The sequence below is a fragment of the Excalfactoria chinensis genome, chromosome 1, assembly GCF_039878825.1.
Source record: "Excalfactoria chinensis isolate bCotChi1 chromosome 1, bCotChi1.hap2, whole genome shotgun sequence".
Classification (NCBI taxonomy): domain Eukaryota; kingdom Metazoa; phylum Chordata; class Aves; order Galliformes; family Phasianidae; genus Excalfactoria; species Excalfactoria chinensis.
The window spans coordinates 142675780-142693794 of record NC_092825.1 but is presented as its reverse complement, the minus strand read 5'-3'; positions in this window follow the sequence as shown (position 1 = coordinate 142693794).

The window sequence follows — 18015 nt, the reverse complement described above, 5'->3', positions numbered from 1 at the left end:
AAAATGTCTCAAAATGCTTTTTTGAGCTGAACTGGAAGCAAATTTATACAGAAAGTATTTGTATAGGTAAGAATCTATTCATTAAGATAGAAAAAAAGAAAACAAACAAACAAACAAAACCACCACCACCACCAACAACAACACAGTACTTACTATATCCAGGACTTAATTTGTTGTTCATGTATTATCACTACGATTTACCAGAACAAACTGTTACCTAAAGAGCAGAGATGAAGTACAAAGGAGGAACTCATAATTGAGCATATGTGTCACAAAGGCAAATAATAACACCCAGAATTTCTATCTAAAGCTATAATTGAAGCAAACTCTCATAAAAACTCCATCCAGTAGCACATTTTGCAAGAGAAATTGAGATTACTACCATTTCTGAAGGCTGCATAAGTTTCACTGTGATTAAAACTGACAGTTGGTCTTCCCTCTCTGCTGTGCATTTAGTTACCTTCTTGTGATTTTCCCGTATGCTCACATATTAGTACTAGTAACAAAGCTTTGTAGAGATTATTGGTGATAATTGCCTTTTGTAGCATTTCATGCCAGAACTTTTGCTAAATTTTCTGTATTGCTCAATGATTAATAGTTCCAATGCAACATACAGATACTGAGAAAATAATGTGGTTTTCTCTTTGTAATCTTTAGTGTCATTTTCATTAGTCCCTGATATGTCCTTGGTTACAGAAAATAAATATTAAACACATAAAAAACCATACATAAAAAAACATACATAAAAAATCACATAAAAAACTAACATTTTGGAATTATAGTCATTTCAATAAAATACTGAAAGCTAAAAGAACATAAAGTGCTGTAATTACATATACATACACACACACAACACACACACACACACATATATATACTTCCCCAAAGACTTGAAGAACCATTTTATTTTTAGTTGAGATGGGAAAGTAAAAAATAATAGCAGCAAACAAAATGTGATATCAACCTGCTTATCAACAGTGAAAAAACACATCAGGACATAATGTGAAAAATCAGAAATCTCTTCTGTTCTTTTAATTTACTTTTTTAAGCACTCGCATTTCTCATTAAGTTCTATTTATTGCCCTATGCAAAATCAGATCAGTAATAAAGTACAGCTTTGTAAGAATGCATACACATAGATGAGTCCTTTAGCAGTTAATATCTTTCTTTTATTCTTTTGTTTGTACTTGTAAATTTAAATGATTTTTTTCAGTCATTCTGCAGCAGTTATTTTTTAACCAAACCACATACAGAGAAGTTAAACCTAGATGCGCACATACACATATAAGTGCTGCACAGCTGACTAGGCAAGGGCACCAACCTATTAACACTGAGAAAATTCTGAACATGAGAATCCAACAGCCTGTAGCTGTTGTACACTTCTGAGATGATGATGTATTAAAATCTTCCTAAATATACTGAGAATAAGAACCTAGATTTGCAGCTTCAAAACCTTGAGAGTAATTTAGAGATATATTCTTGAAGTACAAAGATTTAAAGGTTATGTTCCATCATCCATCTTTCAGTCTCTGCTTTCATTACCACTGCAATATTTTCTCATATACTTCTGAATAGTTTCACCTTGACCAAACTAGTAAACACTAGTTCTAATATATCAGCATATTTCTTCCCACTGTAAACAAACTGTTCTATCAAAATATTAAATGCAGTTTTTCTCCCCAGCAATAATTAGACACTAGTTTCATCTCATTTGTAGATCTTTCTGTGATGGTTTACACATCATAAAACAAAACTCTTTAGCTGTGTGAAAAGTATCAAACGAATTTCAATATATATCTCTTCATTACCCCAAATATGTATGGATGCAACAATTAAAATAATGCATTCAACTACTGGAGTATTGGGTAAAAAAGGGTAGGTAACAGTTTTTGTTTCTGTCGTTGTTTGTTGTTGTTGTTGTTTTTGTTTTTTAATTGATCATCTATTATATTAATCATCCATCTACTGGTTCTTTAATTTTTTTCTTTCTTAACTGTTTATCTGTTTATTTTCAGTTATTAAACTGGAGGACTGCCCTCCACTCCTTTTAGGCTGAGTCACAGAAAAATTCAACAAAGATATTCAAAAAATATTAGAAGAGTCTTTATATTCCGTGGGAAGGTTGACATGATCTGGAGCACAAATTGTGTTCTCTTTGATCTTCCTGGTTAGTGAGTGGGACCTAGGTATACAAACAGACCCACTGAATGATTGTCTGTGCAAATGATGTCACACTCAGGATTCTGGGATAATGACCTTCCGATTGTTTAAGGAATTATTGGATCACTTCCTCTGGGGATCTGTTCATACAGACATGGGAACAGAACAGAGATGGAAACTTTTTAAGGACACCTTTCTAAGGCAAAATTGATTTCCATCCCCCAGCGTAAGATAATAGAAAGAAGAGGCAAGAAAACAGCGTGGCTGAGCAAGGATGTGCCAATCAATCTGAAGGAAAAGAAGAACATGTACAGGCAGGGTTACATGGTCTGGAAAGAATAAAGGGATGCTCTCTGGACATGCAGAGATGACAAGAAAGCTAAGGCACAGATGGAGCTGAACTGGGAAAGGGATATGAAAATCAACAAGGGATTCCACAGGTATATTCATCAAAAGAGCATATATCTCTCTGATAAATGAAAAATGAGATATGGACATGGAGATGGCTGCGGTACTAAAAAAGTTTATTGCTTCAATCTTCATTGGCAGTCAGGTGACTCACATCTCTTATGTTCTCAAACCTCTAGGTTGGGAGTGGAAGAGCAAAACAAAAAACAAAAAAAAAAAAAAGAGCAAGTTCAAGATCACCTCAGGAGTGGTGGAATGCATACAAGTCTACATGGCCTGATGACATGAACTCCAGGGTTTCGAAAAGAAAAAAATGAACAAGAAACCACTTTGTGTTTGAATAAATTCCAATATTCTTTCAACAAGTATCCTATGTAAAACTAAATATGAAGGGAAAGGAAGATCCATACCCTTTTTAGTACTGATTTAATGCTTTTATGTATGTTTTATACTACTGTTCAAGAAACAACTTGGACAGTACAGCATATTTCTGGAATGATCAGAGCATGAGGATCTGAGGATCTAGAAATGAAGACATAGAAGTAAAGGCTAAAAATAACTAAAACTGCTCATGTAATGAGACAAAATTAAATTTCTCTACTGAAAATTACAATGCCCAGAGAGCAGTTTGATATTATATATATATATATATATATATATATATATATATATATATATATATATATATATTCAGAGCTAGATCATTGTTTAAAAATACATTAACATCAGATTCATTTGCCTTATATTTGTGGCATAAAATCATTTGAGTTCTTACAGATCATCCCTCTTACTTTAAGCGGTGAACTAAAACAGAAGAAAACACAGACAAAGCAGGAAAACCTGTGTATAAAAGAAAGTTGAATACACAAATTATACGTGCTTATAGATACATATAAAAGCAGGCTTACAGAACTGAAAGTGAGAACAAAATTCCTATATGTAACTTTCCACATAAGGTCTAAATGAGACCCTGGAAACACCAATTTTAATGATTCTTCAAGAATCTTACAGCTGATACTATCTGAATATCATTTATGAGAAATTTTCATATAAACAAATTACGTGAAAAAAATAGAATTGAATGCAGAACACTGGGCAGGAATAAATGAAGGATTTATTCATATACACACTTGCATGTTCAAAACTGTCCCTGGATACCTATGAAAATTGAATCCTTCCAAGAGAAGTCTGTTAACTTGAAACATGAAGAAATTGGACATATACATTTAACCTAATCAGTACAATTTTTGAAGATAAATATGACTGCTGAACAAGTAGTTATTGTCCTGCTGCCCTAGTTCTAGATAGATTACTGGACACATTAGTGCCTGTTTGGCTACAAAAAAGGCCTCTTATGATAAGATCAGATTAATTCCATCCTTCACAGTATCTTGATATTATACCAAAATAATAACAATAATAGGAAAAAAGTATCCCTTCACAAGCTATGAAGATAGCCAAAGTTGGTACTTTTGCTCATGATATGAATTTTTATGGTAGCTTCATACAAAATATTATCTCCTCTGCTTCATTCAGACAAAGACAGCTTTAAACTGCACAATTTACAGATGCCTGTATTTTTATTCTGAATGCAATTTCCCCAAACTACAGGTACCCCTTGCTTGCCTGAAGGCAAATCAATGATATTTCAGATGGGACCTGTTGGAGTCACTTACTTGTGAATATTTCATTACTCACTTTTTATAATTTTAACTTGTACTCATAGGTTTGTTCTTGTCTTGGTGTTTCACTGTAGTTTTTCTTTTCTTTCTTTTTTTTTTTTTCTTCTTTTTTCTCTCCCTCTCTCTTTTTTTTTTTTTTTTTTTTAATTTCTGTTTTGTTTTTAGCTAGTTGGTCTCTTTGTTCTGACAAGTAAAAAATAAAGGTTAATTGTAATCATTTCTATAAATTAACAAATACACATGAATTGTAAATACACATTAATTGTATATACGTATTCTAAATAAATAAATACTATTATATATTAATATCAATTCATTAGATAAAAAAGAAAGTAGAGAAATTGTTGAGTAGTCATGGGCCAGTAGGCCTAATACAGGATACATTTTTCATAGCTAGCCTGCACACACACTGCCATGACCAAATAAGGTATTTGTACTAGACATCATAAAGTTGGTGCTGCAAGAATTAGGAAAATGAGTAATTTCAGAAGGTTTTCATTTCAAATTTCACTTACAACTTAATGCCTCTGAAATTACAATAAATACTGCAGTTAGTATTGTGTTATCCTGTGTACATAATAAATCAGGATTTTTTTTAACATGAGCAGTCTCTGATTCAGTAACTTGGTAGCTCATGCAAATAGTAAGGTATCCTCATAATTTTTTTTTTTTTTTTTTTCCACTGCAATGTACAAGAAAAGCTTGTGTTTCTTAATATATATATATATATATTTCTGAAGTACCTCCTAATGCTGTGAATGGAAGAAGTAATTAAAAAAAAAAAAAAAAAAAGTAATCACTTTCATGGCCCTAGGCTTATGCTAGTACAAAGGAATGATTCTTCCAAATAAAGTAGAAATAAAGAAAAAATAAAATGGTAATGAAAACCATTTACATTGATGGTTTGCATAGATAGCTTTTCCTTCAACATCAACAAGGCTGAAGAATACATAGAGACAAAATGTGTAAAACAGATTACATTCATATATTGTATTAGAGGTAGTCTAAACAAAGATTAAAATACCAGTAGAGTTCTCACGTATTGACATCTGTCTGTTGTGCGAATTCCTGACTGTTCTGACAAAGACAATTCATTATGATAGAATGTCTCATGAAGAGTAGGCATGGCTTCCAATCTTCATTTTGTAATAACAACTTTCTTCTTTATGTCCCTCCCCCCCCCCCCCCCCCCTTTTACTTTTTTCCCCCAGTAGGATTTCACACTGGCATGTAAAAGAATTTAATTTGCTGAATAAAGAGTAAGGCAGCTTCAGTATTCAGCCATAAAGGGGACAAGTGACAGCTTCATTCCCTGCATAAGTGGATGGAGGAAGTTACTGTTACTGTCACATATCTGGCACAGTTCACTGTTTACAGAGTAATTCCACCCAAATAAATAAATAAATAAATAAATGAAAATATAGAATGGATGAGTTTGGTATATATATTTTTGTTTGTTTGTTTGTTTGTTATCTTCTAGAGCTATCCAACATGATTAAAAGGTTTTGTGTCCTGAGACTCATTTTTTCAGATTATTAGGAAAAGCTAATGCACCATTACTAAACAGGATGTCCCATTTGTGCAACCTGGAATGGGATAAAACAATTAAAAGCTATTTTGACAACGTATAGCTTACTGTTGTCACTACATTTTAGGTTACAGTATGTGCGAACTGTGTTAAAGCTGATTAAAAATTACATGTAAAGCTGAAGAATGCTGTTTTGGCTCATTTGTGTTTTACATCTTTACTTATGTTCTTTTTTCTTTCTTTTTTCTTTTTTTTTTTTTTTTTCCATAATAAAATTCAGTTATAAAATAAATCAAAAGCTGTCAGTAAGTGATCAGGAATCTATAAAATAACATGCAGTTGACTGTTCATAAGCCTAATAATAGCAGTTCTGTTCAGTATTCAAGGAACAACATTCAGAAAGAATACAAGTATAAAATAAGACTTCTGCTTATTTAGTCCTTATACTTCACTTGCGATTATACTAACATGTACTTTTGAAGCAAATCTCATGAATCTCTTCACGTCAACAAGACAGTATAAATACAGCTAGCGGAAAGCAAAATACACGTTGTCCTGAAAGGAACCCAAAGGGAAGGCTTAGGTCAGCTCCTGTCTGAACAGCCCTTGAGGATCTGAGCACAGAACTTGTCTCCTGTAATTTGTTTACTCCTGTTCTGAGAGAAACAGCACTTTATTTTTAGTGAATGAAAATGACTGTGTCAAATAAATGCATGACCCCATCATTTACTACTTTTCTTAACTGAAACAGTCCAAAAAGACTCTTAAGTCTGGCTGTTTTTCAGGCTACAATAATAATACTTCCAGTCAGACATATACATATATATATATATATATATTTTAAAGTCAGACATATACATATATATATATATGTACACACACATAAAGATATATATATATCTTTATCTGCAATTTTAAAGTTAAATTAGGTCTATCAGAACTGTCTTACCAGAAGAACATAAGCTCGGCAGGAAGGTCTCAGAAGGTAAGCAACAAAAATGTTGGAATGATGGGAAATGTCTATTGTTTTGCCTTTCTGTTTTCACTTAAAGAAGAAGGCAATTATTTAAAGTAAAGTATTTAATATACAGTATGGAGCTTTCTTCCTTTTTTTCTGTACCCTTTTCTTTCTTTTCTGGTCATCTGTCTGTGGGACAGATTAATACCACAAGTTTCATATATAATCAGTTTTACATTTTGTGTGGCTGTAATGAGCTGAAATAATGGAGGAAGATACGGTGGAAGAAAGGTAAATATTTTTAGCAAAAATGCTAATGAATGTAATTGTATATGAGAAAGTTACATGTATCCATAATACACATAATCATGCATTATTTTATGAGCAATATTATAAATGCTATTTCATAATACACAATACTTTACAGATTGCTTTGTGTTTCATATTTTAGTGTTTAAGTATCACAACTGAGAGATGCATTCACTAAATAATAGAAAATCTATATTATTTAGTTGTGGCTAGAAACTTTACAGTTTATCTGATTTTTATTATTTATTTATTTATTTATTTTTAATGCAGGATTTCAGGGCATGAAGCACTGAGATCCCCATTTATTTATTTTTTTTTATTATTTTTCTTTTTAGCCTGATTGTTAATATACGTTGACTAGCAGTAAGCAATATGGTCTTTGTTCTTTATATCTGTTGCTTCTCATTTATTTCAAAATATGTTACAGTTCCACGGAAAACTTTTCTGAATTAAAGGGAAAGGGAGAAATTTACAGCTTTATACTCACTACAGACTGAGTTTTTCTGTTTGTTTTGCTCTCGGTTACTTTACACTCTCTAGTGAAATGAAACAACAAATTGAATTCTCCATGTACTGTAAAAAAACATTATCTTCTGATTCTGTGACTATAAGCACATTTCAGTTCATTTTCAATAAAGTTTAACTTAAGGATTTCAAAATTCACATTTAAAAAATCAAACAGCTTTCAGCTTTTTTTGAATCTTGATAGAAATAAAATACTGAATTTGAATGGAGATCAGATTTTGTGTGCACTCAGGTACTTAAGCAATTTGTTCACTATTATCTTAAATCACTAGGAAATACAATATATTCTGAAAACAACCTTCAGCAAGAATAACATGGTTGAAATGATAAAAGACTACAGTTTCTTTCAAACTATAGGTCATGTGCATGTCAGATACACCACTGGTGAGCAAATGTTCTCCAGATTTGCTTACACAAAATGAGCTACTGCATTCCAGTTTCTGATTGAAAAGTGTGTATGATTAAAACCTATTACCAAGAGTGATATTACCCAATCTGTGTAATCATAGCACAGAAAAAAATTTTCACAGAACCAAATGACTCCTCACCTCCTGTCGTGCTTTTTCAGATCATGTTTTAAATGCATTAGTAGGAGGAAATTTGAAACTAGGACAGCCTCAGTTTTGTGCATATTTTATTAATGACTTTGATTACCAAGATTGGCAATCATGTTCTTTCTGTCATGTTAAATTACACAAAATTCATAACTGGTGAAAACAACAACAACAACAAAGAAAATAAATACTTTATTCAATAAGGAGAAAAAAATAAACCATAGAACACTTTCTATTTCTTTCTGTCATATTTCATGTAGCTCATAGCATCAATTCTCTTCCAAACACTGTGATTTTTTTTTCACTTTTTTCATTCTCATCGCAAATTCTTCCTCAGAATAATACCTCACTTCTCAGAAATCTTTGAGGTAGACAAGAATTAGCATTCTTCCGACTGATGCTTAATTATGTGTAGTATGATTAACATTAAATAATCATATGATGATTAGTAATTACAAAACCATGACAGACAATTGCCATGCAGTCTTGAAATGCCATCCTTTTTCTGTCAGCTTTAACTGAAGATGTATAACGGATTCACAAGTTATCTAGAGAGAACTGGCAAGCCACATCTCCTTGTAAGATTAGGTATAAAAAACAAACAAACAAACAAACAAAAAAACCATAAAGAGAATATTATTATTATTATTATTTTACTAGAGTATTTTAATAAAGATATTGATCCAGAACATAAGGCATTCTAGGGATATGTTTGTAATGTGTTTTTTACTATATCTTACTATACTGAGGCATCTTACTCTTCTGAGGAATTATTTATGAGTAGGTCCAATTGCAATAAAGTTATATAGTTTCTTAGGGTCTCAGTTTCAATTGAAATAGATTTATTTTCTTCAGAGCATACGATAAGAGTCTATAATTCTATTCAGACTCCACCATTGGGGTGCTGAGGGAGCTGGTGAGTGTGATTGCTGAGCCACCCTCTTCCATCCACCAGTGCTCCTGGTTATCTGGAGAGATCCCAGAGGATTGGAGGCTTGCTGATCTGACTCCCATCTACAAGAAGGGCCATAAGGAGGATCTGGGGAATTACAGGTCTGTCAGCCTGACCTCGGTACCAGGGAAAGTAATGGAGCAAGTCATCTTGGGTGAGATCACATGACGTGTGTGGCATCCAGGGGATCAGGCCCAGCCTGATTATAAATAGTGTGGCCAGCAGGAGCAGGGAGGTTATCATCCCCCTGTGCTCAGCACAGGTGAGGCTGGTGAGGCTGCACCTCATGTACTGTGTTCAGTTTTGGGCCCCTCACTAAAAGAAAGACACTGAGGCTGTGGAATGTGTCCAGAGAAGGCTAATGAAACTGGTGAGGGGTCTGGAGCACAAGTCTTATGAGGAGTGACTCTGAGAGATGGGATTGTTTAGTCTGCAGAAGAGAAGGCTCAGGGGAGATCCCATCACTCTTTACAGCTTCCTGAAGGGAGGTTGTGTTGAGGAGGGGTTTGGCCTCTTCTCCCAAGGAACAAACAGGACCCAAGGAAATGGCCACAAGTTGTACCAGAGGAAGTTTAGATTAGATGCAAGGAAAAAATTTTTATCTCAGAGAGTGGTCAGGCACTGGAATGGCCTGTCCAGGGATGTGGAGTCACCATCCCTGGCAGTGTTCAAGAGGTGTCTGGATGCGGAGCTACGAGATATGGTTTAGTAACTTGTGGCAGCAGTGGTAATGGGAGGATGGTTGGACTATATGATCTTGCAGGTCCTTTCCAATCTTGTGAGTCTATGATTCTATGCTTTGGCTCTAGGAGCAAAACTACATTAATAACACACCAATATTTATAGTTGCTGCTAAGCAGAGTTGTACAGAGCCAAGACTATTATCACTACTCCACCCTTGTCATCCAGTCATACTGAGTAAAGGTAGAAACTCTAGGATGATCCTTGTTCAGGAGGGTTGTACGAGGGGACCCCGTGTACATGTACAAAGGGAGGGGACCCTCCCTTGAATTCCATAGAAATTAAAGAAGGGAGGAACCCTTACTACAGAGGTGGAATTTGCTGGGCAAATATTAATATAGCTTTTGTTTGTTTGGTTTTTAGTTCAGCTTACACCTACTCCCTCTAATTTTAACAAGCCTTACAGATACTTCATAATTCTTAGATCACCTCAGTTTGCTAAAAGGTCTGCTAAAACAAACAAGAACAAAATTCATTTGAAATCCTTCCTTTATTTATTTTCTTACTTACTTAATAAATTCTGATATATAGTATTCTAATCTAATCTTCAGCTCTGTAGTAATAAACTACCTGCTTGGAAATGACTCAGTATGACTTTATGAAGCACTGCATAGAGCTAGTTACAAATATAAACTTCTGTGGCAATCTAGCATAGGATGCTAAAACCAGAAAAAGTAACATGGCAAGTAATTGTCTTCAGATGAAAAATGAAACTAATAGAGAAACCTCCTAACTCCACATTAAAAATATTTATACACTTAAGATTTTATTTTATTTGCTGGTTATCTTCGATTTTTAGCAAGCTGAAGTAGTATCACCATTATTTCCTCTTTTCAATCAGCTATCAGGAAAAAAAGATGCTAAACATAAAAGTTCTAAGCATGATCTGTCTCATTAGATCAATATCCATGGCTTTCTTTAATTCCCAAAAATTATTGATGTAATTTTTGCAAAAAATTACCCAGTCTGATAATAACCTGTGAAAACCCTAAAATTGAATTCTAAATATCAGTAAGGTAACAGTAAAGAAGAAACAGGACTGTGAAATTATGTAAAAAACATAGTTATAATCAATTATAATTACCAGAGAAAGCTTTTTTTGTATACAATTCTTCATCTGTTACCAGTAATAACTAAAAGAAAAATAGACTTTCTCGTGTTTACAACTTTTCAATTGTTATATTGGTTTTAAGAAGCTCTTAGAAGCATTAGTGTGCACCTTCCTGAAACAACAAACTTTCTATACTTTCTAAAACTTTGATCTAGAAGATAATAAGTTTAAAACTATCTTGGACAAGGTGTAATAGACAAAGGGAACAGCTGTACGTCTGTCCAGAAGATCAAAGTTTACATTTTTGTCTTAGGAAATGTGAATAGTAACAAAAGTTTGAAAACCAGATTCCATTATGAGTGTACTTTCAAGCACTTAAGGCAACAAATATGACTGGATTCTTAGTCACCTTAGAAATGCAGTGATTTTTATTTCTTCTAAATAAGTAGCCAAAATGTATAAAATTGTATATTGACTTTGATATAATAAAGTACAATTAATCAAAAATATATAATAAAATGTGTGAAATATTTTTTTCTATTTTCTTGTCATGTTAATGCAGCGCCAACCATACAACCTGTAAGATTATGTTGTTGCTGTTGTTGTTTTACTGCTGTTTATTGCCATTCATCATGGTTTTATGATTTTTTTATTATTGGTGTTCCACGTGATAACATTATATAGCACACTGGGAGTTAAAAAGTTAATGCTTTAGTTCTGGGAACCTGACTGGAAAAGAAAAACTGCATATCCCAGAAGACTTTGCATTCAAAGAGGAGAACCTGGCAAGGTCACCTGGTGTTCCTTTTTTCAACTCTCCTCCCTGCTGCTCATAGTGACTGCATACACTGCTTCAGCAGTAGTGTAAGGACCAGCTTTTGGACACACTCTCATTGTATTTGATTTATTAGATTCAATTCTAATTATATTGTATTATGCTATGTTATCGTGCATTCCAATACCATATTTAGTAAACTAGTTTGTTTCTCCTCAGATCATTGTTGCTGTTTTTAATTATTTTGGGGTCCCCTGTTTCTCTTTTCGGGAGGAATGGATCTGCAGATCTTTCTGCTCTACTAGTCACAGAACCAGGCCAAACCAGCCCATAAACCATCAACACTGTTGTAACAGTATTTGAAGATTTTGTGCTTTTTTTTTCAGAACTACACTCCATAAAGAAGAACTGTTCTTTAAGGAAGGCACTACATATATAATGCAGTTGCAGGTCCTCAAGTTCATCTTTCTTGAAAAGCAGCAGTCTTCGCAGGAAAGGCAGTAAGGACTTCATGAAAATAAATAAATAAAAGGGGGAAAAAAAAAAAAAAAAGAAAAAAAAAAAAGAAGACAAATATGTGTGTGTGTGTGTGTGTGTGTGTAGTTCTCATGGTCTCTAGAGGACACATGTAGCTTTATAAAAATAAAATAAAATTAATTATATTTTAATTTTTATTTGGGGTGTGGGGCGGTGAAGAAAGAAAAAGGGAGAAACTAAAAATAAGCAACCTGAACAGGAGACAGTGAGAGCAGAGGGAATAAAGATAAAGTCCATGAAGATACTAACTACTTCCAAGCTTAAACAAGATAAAAGGAAAAAGTGACTTTAAAGTAGGCACTGTAGAAACTGATACTATAAACATGAATAGGGGTGAGACACTATGAGAGCACTGGAGTACTGACATATATAGAGAGGAGTTCAGTTCCTTCAAATAAATTCCATCAGGTCAAACAAAAAAAGCAATCTAAAAAGAAATAAAGCACTAAGTGAAACTAAGTGAATAACTGGGAAGGAAAAAAAAAAAAAAAAAAAAAAAAAAGGATCTGGCCAAGAACCAAGAACTCAGTTTTTGCAGGTGATATCCTAACATAATCCTTGGTTCAAAAGCTTACAGTAGAGAAAGATACTTCCCTATCCATTCTCAGCAAACAATTTGTTATTTGTAAACAATGAGTAATGAATATGTTAATACTTATGTCCTGTTTCATTCAGGTTTTGATTATCACTGATGCACTAGATTTAGCTTCTTATATTTATATTTAGCTTCTTCTTATAAGGAATGAGCATTAAATTTGAACCAGATAGTCAGTAAGAGACAAAACAGACAAAATCAAAAAGAAATAAAAAGTGAAGTAAAAATTAAAGAAAAAGAACAGAAAATAGCCGAACAATATAGATTTAGCAGACAAGATTATATTTAAGTTATATTTAAGTCAATTACATCTTTTTCTGTTATATAAAGAGAATGCTATTTATTTTCCAAGTGAATAACACTATGATGGATAATTACGGTGTTACTTCTTTTACACTACCCAGTACAGATTTTCTTGATTCAAGCATATACTTTTGAGTTTCTACCACTTATTATCCATATGACATTGAAAGTTTATTCCATTTTGTTTCTACTAGTTTCCTTCAGAACAAAATGCTTCTTTTCCCTAACCAACTCATCAGTCTCCAGTCCTATCAATGCACTGCTTACGGGAGAGGAAAGGAAATTTCAGCCACATTGTGATATATGTAACCAACGAATAAGTAAATGATAAGCACTTGAAAATAGATTGTTGCTGGGTTTTTTTTGCTTTTTTTTTGTTTGTTTGTTTGTTTTTTTTCTAATTCACATTAAAACATTGAACTGTAGTGTGGCAGACTGTCATTCAGATTAGGTTTCATATTAGTTACATTATTTGGTGTTCCAGATACCACATAATTATTTGACTATACATACAAAACCATCATTTTGACAATTTCAGACCTGTTATTTCATTATTTTCTTGTCAATAAAAGTTCTGCTGATCTTAAAATGAAAAGTAGGTACCTCCAGAATTCAATTCAAACTTCAAGTGAAGCTGACTTCTAGAGATACCATCCAGGAAAAACTGATAAGAAATATTTTGGCTTTTTGGTGCAGGTGAATAGTTTGATTCTACTGTGCTTATATGCACTTATATAAATCTTAATATAGCCATAACGTAGTCATAACAGAGTAATCTAGACAAGAAATATTTATTCCAGTACTTCTACTGTCATTGCATAATGCATTGTACTATCATTGAAATAACTAAATGAAATAATTCTTGAAAAATGGGGACAGAGAGGAAAGCAGTATTTTATCAGCTTAAAATTTGTGTATTTTCTGAATACCACAACATGCCCTTAATATGCCCATAATAAGTAAAAAATACTTTCAGAAGGTCTGCATGAGTATAGTGTATGGTGTTTTTAAACCAAACCAAACCCAAAAGAAAAACAAAATAAAACAAAACTTTCCAATTAAAATAGTCCAGCCTTATTATGATATAATGCCTTCACCTAGCTTTAGAGCTATTATTGCCATATGTTTTGTACAGGATAGTCATAATAGGATCATTTTACCCCATTCATTTCTATTTTTAAAAATAAATTTTAAGTATTCTTTAGGTGTAAATACAGTATATATTAAAATGTCCTTTTCCACAAATTCCTATATTAAATATTTCTAAGACTTAACAGTTCAGAATTTATGTTCTAGACAGTTCTATTTTGCAGATTCTGGCCACATAATTTGTGGCTAGGTACATCTTTTGTGGAAAAGCAGAACATAAAACAAATGCTTGCTTTCCAAGAAGTAAGAAGTAAGTCTCACTTTCCAGTTCTTAAAGAATTTTAGGAAAATATTTCTCAAAATATGTAAGACCCGTATTTATATTACAAATTAGATTGGAACCTCTTCCTTTTTGCTTAAGGTGACAACATTCATCACATTAAAATTTAAATATTCATACAGGGGACCAGACTTGAGGCTGGTAAATCTAAGCTAATATATATCAGCTGAAAGATATAAATCTGCAGTAAGAGTACCTCCAAAGGTGATAGGCAGAGAAATTCATTTGTTCAAGTCTAGCACCAAATACTGAAAAATGAAAGCTGTAGTTTCATTATCTCATTCTTGACTTTACAGTATATTGTGTGTGTATGGGAACTGTTTATTCGTGGTCTGAACCACGATAATCTTTCTAATTATACAACCTGTAAAATACCATCCTAACCACACCACTCTGCCAAAAGTACATTTGTCGATTGTACATGTGCCATCCCCAGTTTAAAACATAAAATGAATACAGTGAAGGCTCAAAGTATTCAGTTTGTATCAAATAACAAAATAATAATAATTTAAGAAAACACACACACAAAAAAAAAAAAAAAAAAAAAAAAAGAAAAAGTAAATTTCTATCAGTTTTCTATACCTACATAGAGAACAGAACTCTAGTAATAAAGGCTTCTTAACTCTATAATAATTCTTTAATAAAGGTTCAGAAGGAACTGAAGCTAAGCCTGAACAAATTCAGTCTGATATTAAAGAGCCAATATTAAGGAGGGTAACAAAAACATCTTCATGAACAGCTGTTTGTTGTTTGTTTTAGTTTAAACAAGCTTAGTTTCAAGAGCTATAAATAGTATACACACCTTAAAACAAACCTTGTGGTTACTTTCATACTACTATACTATACTACTGTATACAAAAGCACTCTTGCAGTAGTTTTTCTAATAGCTATATATATGTAATGAAACTTCTTTTTTCTTTTGGTGAATATAAATAGACTTGTCAATTAAATAAAACTAGATCATTACCATTATACCGAAGCAAGTATCCCAGCACATTTGTAAAAATGAGTCTGTAGTTCCTAGACTATCTGTGCTGATACAAGTGATTTCATACGCTATATAAAAAAAAAACCAAACCAAACAAAACAAAAACTAGTAGTGAATGAATATAAGGAGAATTAGATTGAACTGGAAAGCAGTTTAAATGGAATAATAATAAATGAATAATAAATTCAAAAGCACAATCTTATTTATTACTGTTCCATTTCTAAGTAAGTAAGTATATTCCATATTACTTGGTAAATGAGTTATAGTGAGGCAACACAAAATTAGACCATGCTTGATGATAATAATTACAGATTTATTTTTTTTTCTTTAGGTATATAAAAAGCAGCTTTATTGATAGTCTGAAATCTCATCTTCCAAGTTTTGAAGTATTCTTTCTAAGATTTCTTGAAAATTCTGCTGGTCTTGTTATGATTTCCCCCCCCCCTCCCCGCCTTAAGTCAAAAATACAGCTCTCCTGAATGATTTGTAATCAGAATCAGGGGTTAGGGTCAGGAGACTGTTCCCTGAATTAATGAGTAATGCTAATTACATAGTGCTTAATACTTACTGAAATATTCCTACAGGGAACACAAGGATAAGCATTTAAAAAGTAAATGTGCTTTCTTTGGCCTTGGAGTGATGAAATCACTGTTCTTTAGGACAGAGGACATTGGAGTCATTTCTCAAAACTGCCTAAGAGTAGAACATTCAGTTCCTAGAGGAAAAAAAAAAAAAGGAGCAAGAGGTTGATGCTTCTGTAGGTGAAACTGATTTATTGTCCCCCTAGACCATTTATCTTTTGCACTGAAGTAAACATTTTACAGAAATAAAGACAGCTAGAGAACTGTGTTAGTCTTTTATTACTTAACACAGAAAAAAATAAAATTCTTCCATTTAAGGAATAAAATAATGGGACAGAACAGATTTAGTTCAGGTTTCTTATTTGTCTAATACTCACATCTTTGTTTTAATGCCTTCTACAGTAATAATAAATGCACAAATCTGTGAAAGAAAATTTCAATATCAAGGCCCTCAGACTGCCTTCATATTTACTATAATCTTATTTCTTTAATATCTGTAGCTCTGTTTCTACATCTGATAACACTGAGACATAATTTATATATATATATATATATATATATATATATATGATCTCCCTTAAGCCGATTATGGAATATTTTAGTTTATCACCATTACTTCATTATTACTTCAGCTATTAAGTTATCTGGATTAGCTTCAGTTATCTTGTTAAACAAACCATAAGCAGAAAAACAGAATAAATGAAAGCAACAAAAAACAAACAGGCAAACAAAAAGCATGTACTCAATGTTTCTTACTCTCTAATCAACATATATTTGTTGTAACCTCTCTTTTTGTGTGAAAGGCTAGTTACTAGTACTTATAAACCTATAAATCTTTACCATATGCCAAGTTAACCAGAAAGACTGCACTGGTAGGGCACAATAACTATGTTTTTTCAGACATAATTATTCTTTTTGTAGTAGTAGTTATTCTTACCCATTTTCCTAAACAGCTTTAGACCAAGATTACAAGAGATATACTGATAATTACATTATGAAACTATCACTGGTGATCCATCATGGAAAGCACATCTGAGACCCTCCAGCAGCAGCTGATTTAAGTTGCTCTCACTTGCTTCTAGTGCAGCTGGGTAAGATAACTGCTGATACTGTTCTGAAAACAGCTGCACAAACTATTCAGTCAACTGATGCTGCTTAGCAGCGAACTACTGAATACAAGCTGCTGTTTATTTGCAACAATAGCATCCTACCAGGGAGCACTGTGCTATTTGTTGCTATATTGGCTTGAAAGCATTTCCAGGTAGGAATTACTGAGGGTTTAATCGTGGGTCTTATTTCCAGCTGATATCCCACAGTCAACTAAAGATTAAGAGGACAAGCTAAAGATTTTGGGATCTCAACTCAGCTTCAACTGAGACAGCATTACCAGTACAAAAATACTTTGGCTGTTACTGAGCAATGGGAGCACACCTGGGGGCCAGCCCAGGCCACTCAGAGGAGAGGAGCTGTCCCCATTATGACAAGGCAGCAGGGGGCAGGGCAAAACTAGGATAGCTGAATTAGAAGGGGTTATTTGACACCACCTTCCATCACGTGGAAGTGATGGGGATGTTGCCAGGATGACTGTCAGCTACCAGATGTGTTGTTAGTGGGTGTAGCCAATGAATAATATGGAATAGTAGCTGATGTGTTTAGTTTGTTTGAGTAGGATACTGTGTGGGAAAAGAAAAACTGTTGTGTGATTGATATCCATAACTCATGAAAGACTGAGATTTATTTATTTATAATTATTTTTGACATCTCCTAGACTGAAAACATGCTCTAGCAGTTTTCTTGTTTGGTGAATATGCTGGTACAAACCTTGAAATATTAAAAGAACTCTTATTAAATAGAAATAAATAATGGAATCTCATAAGTGGGCAGATGAAGATTGTAGTAAGCAAGAAGATGTTTAATGTCTGTACTCTAAAGTACCTGC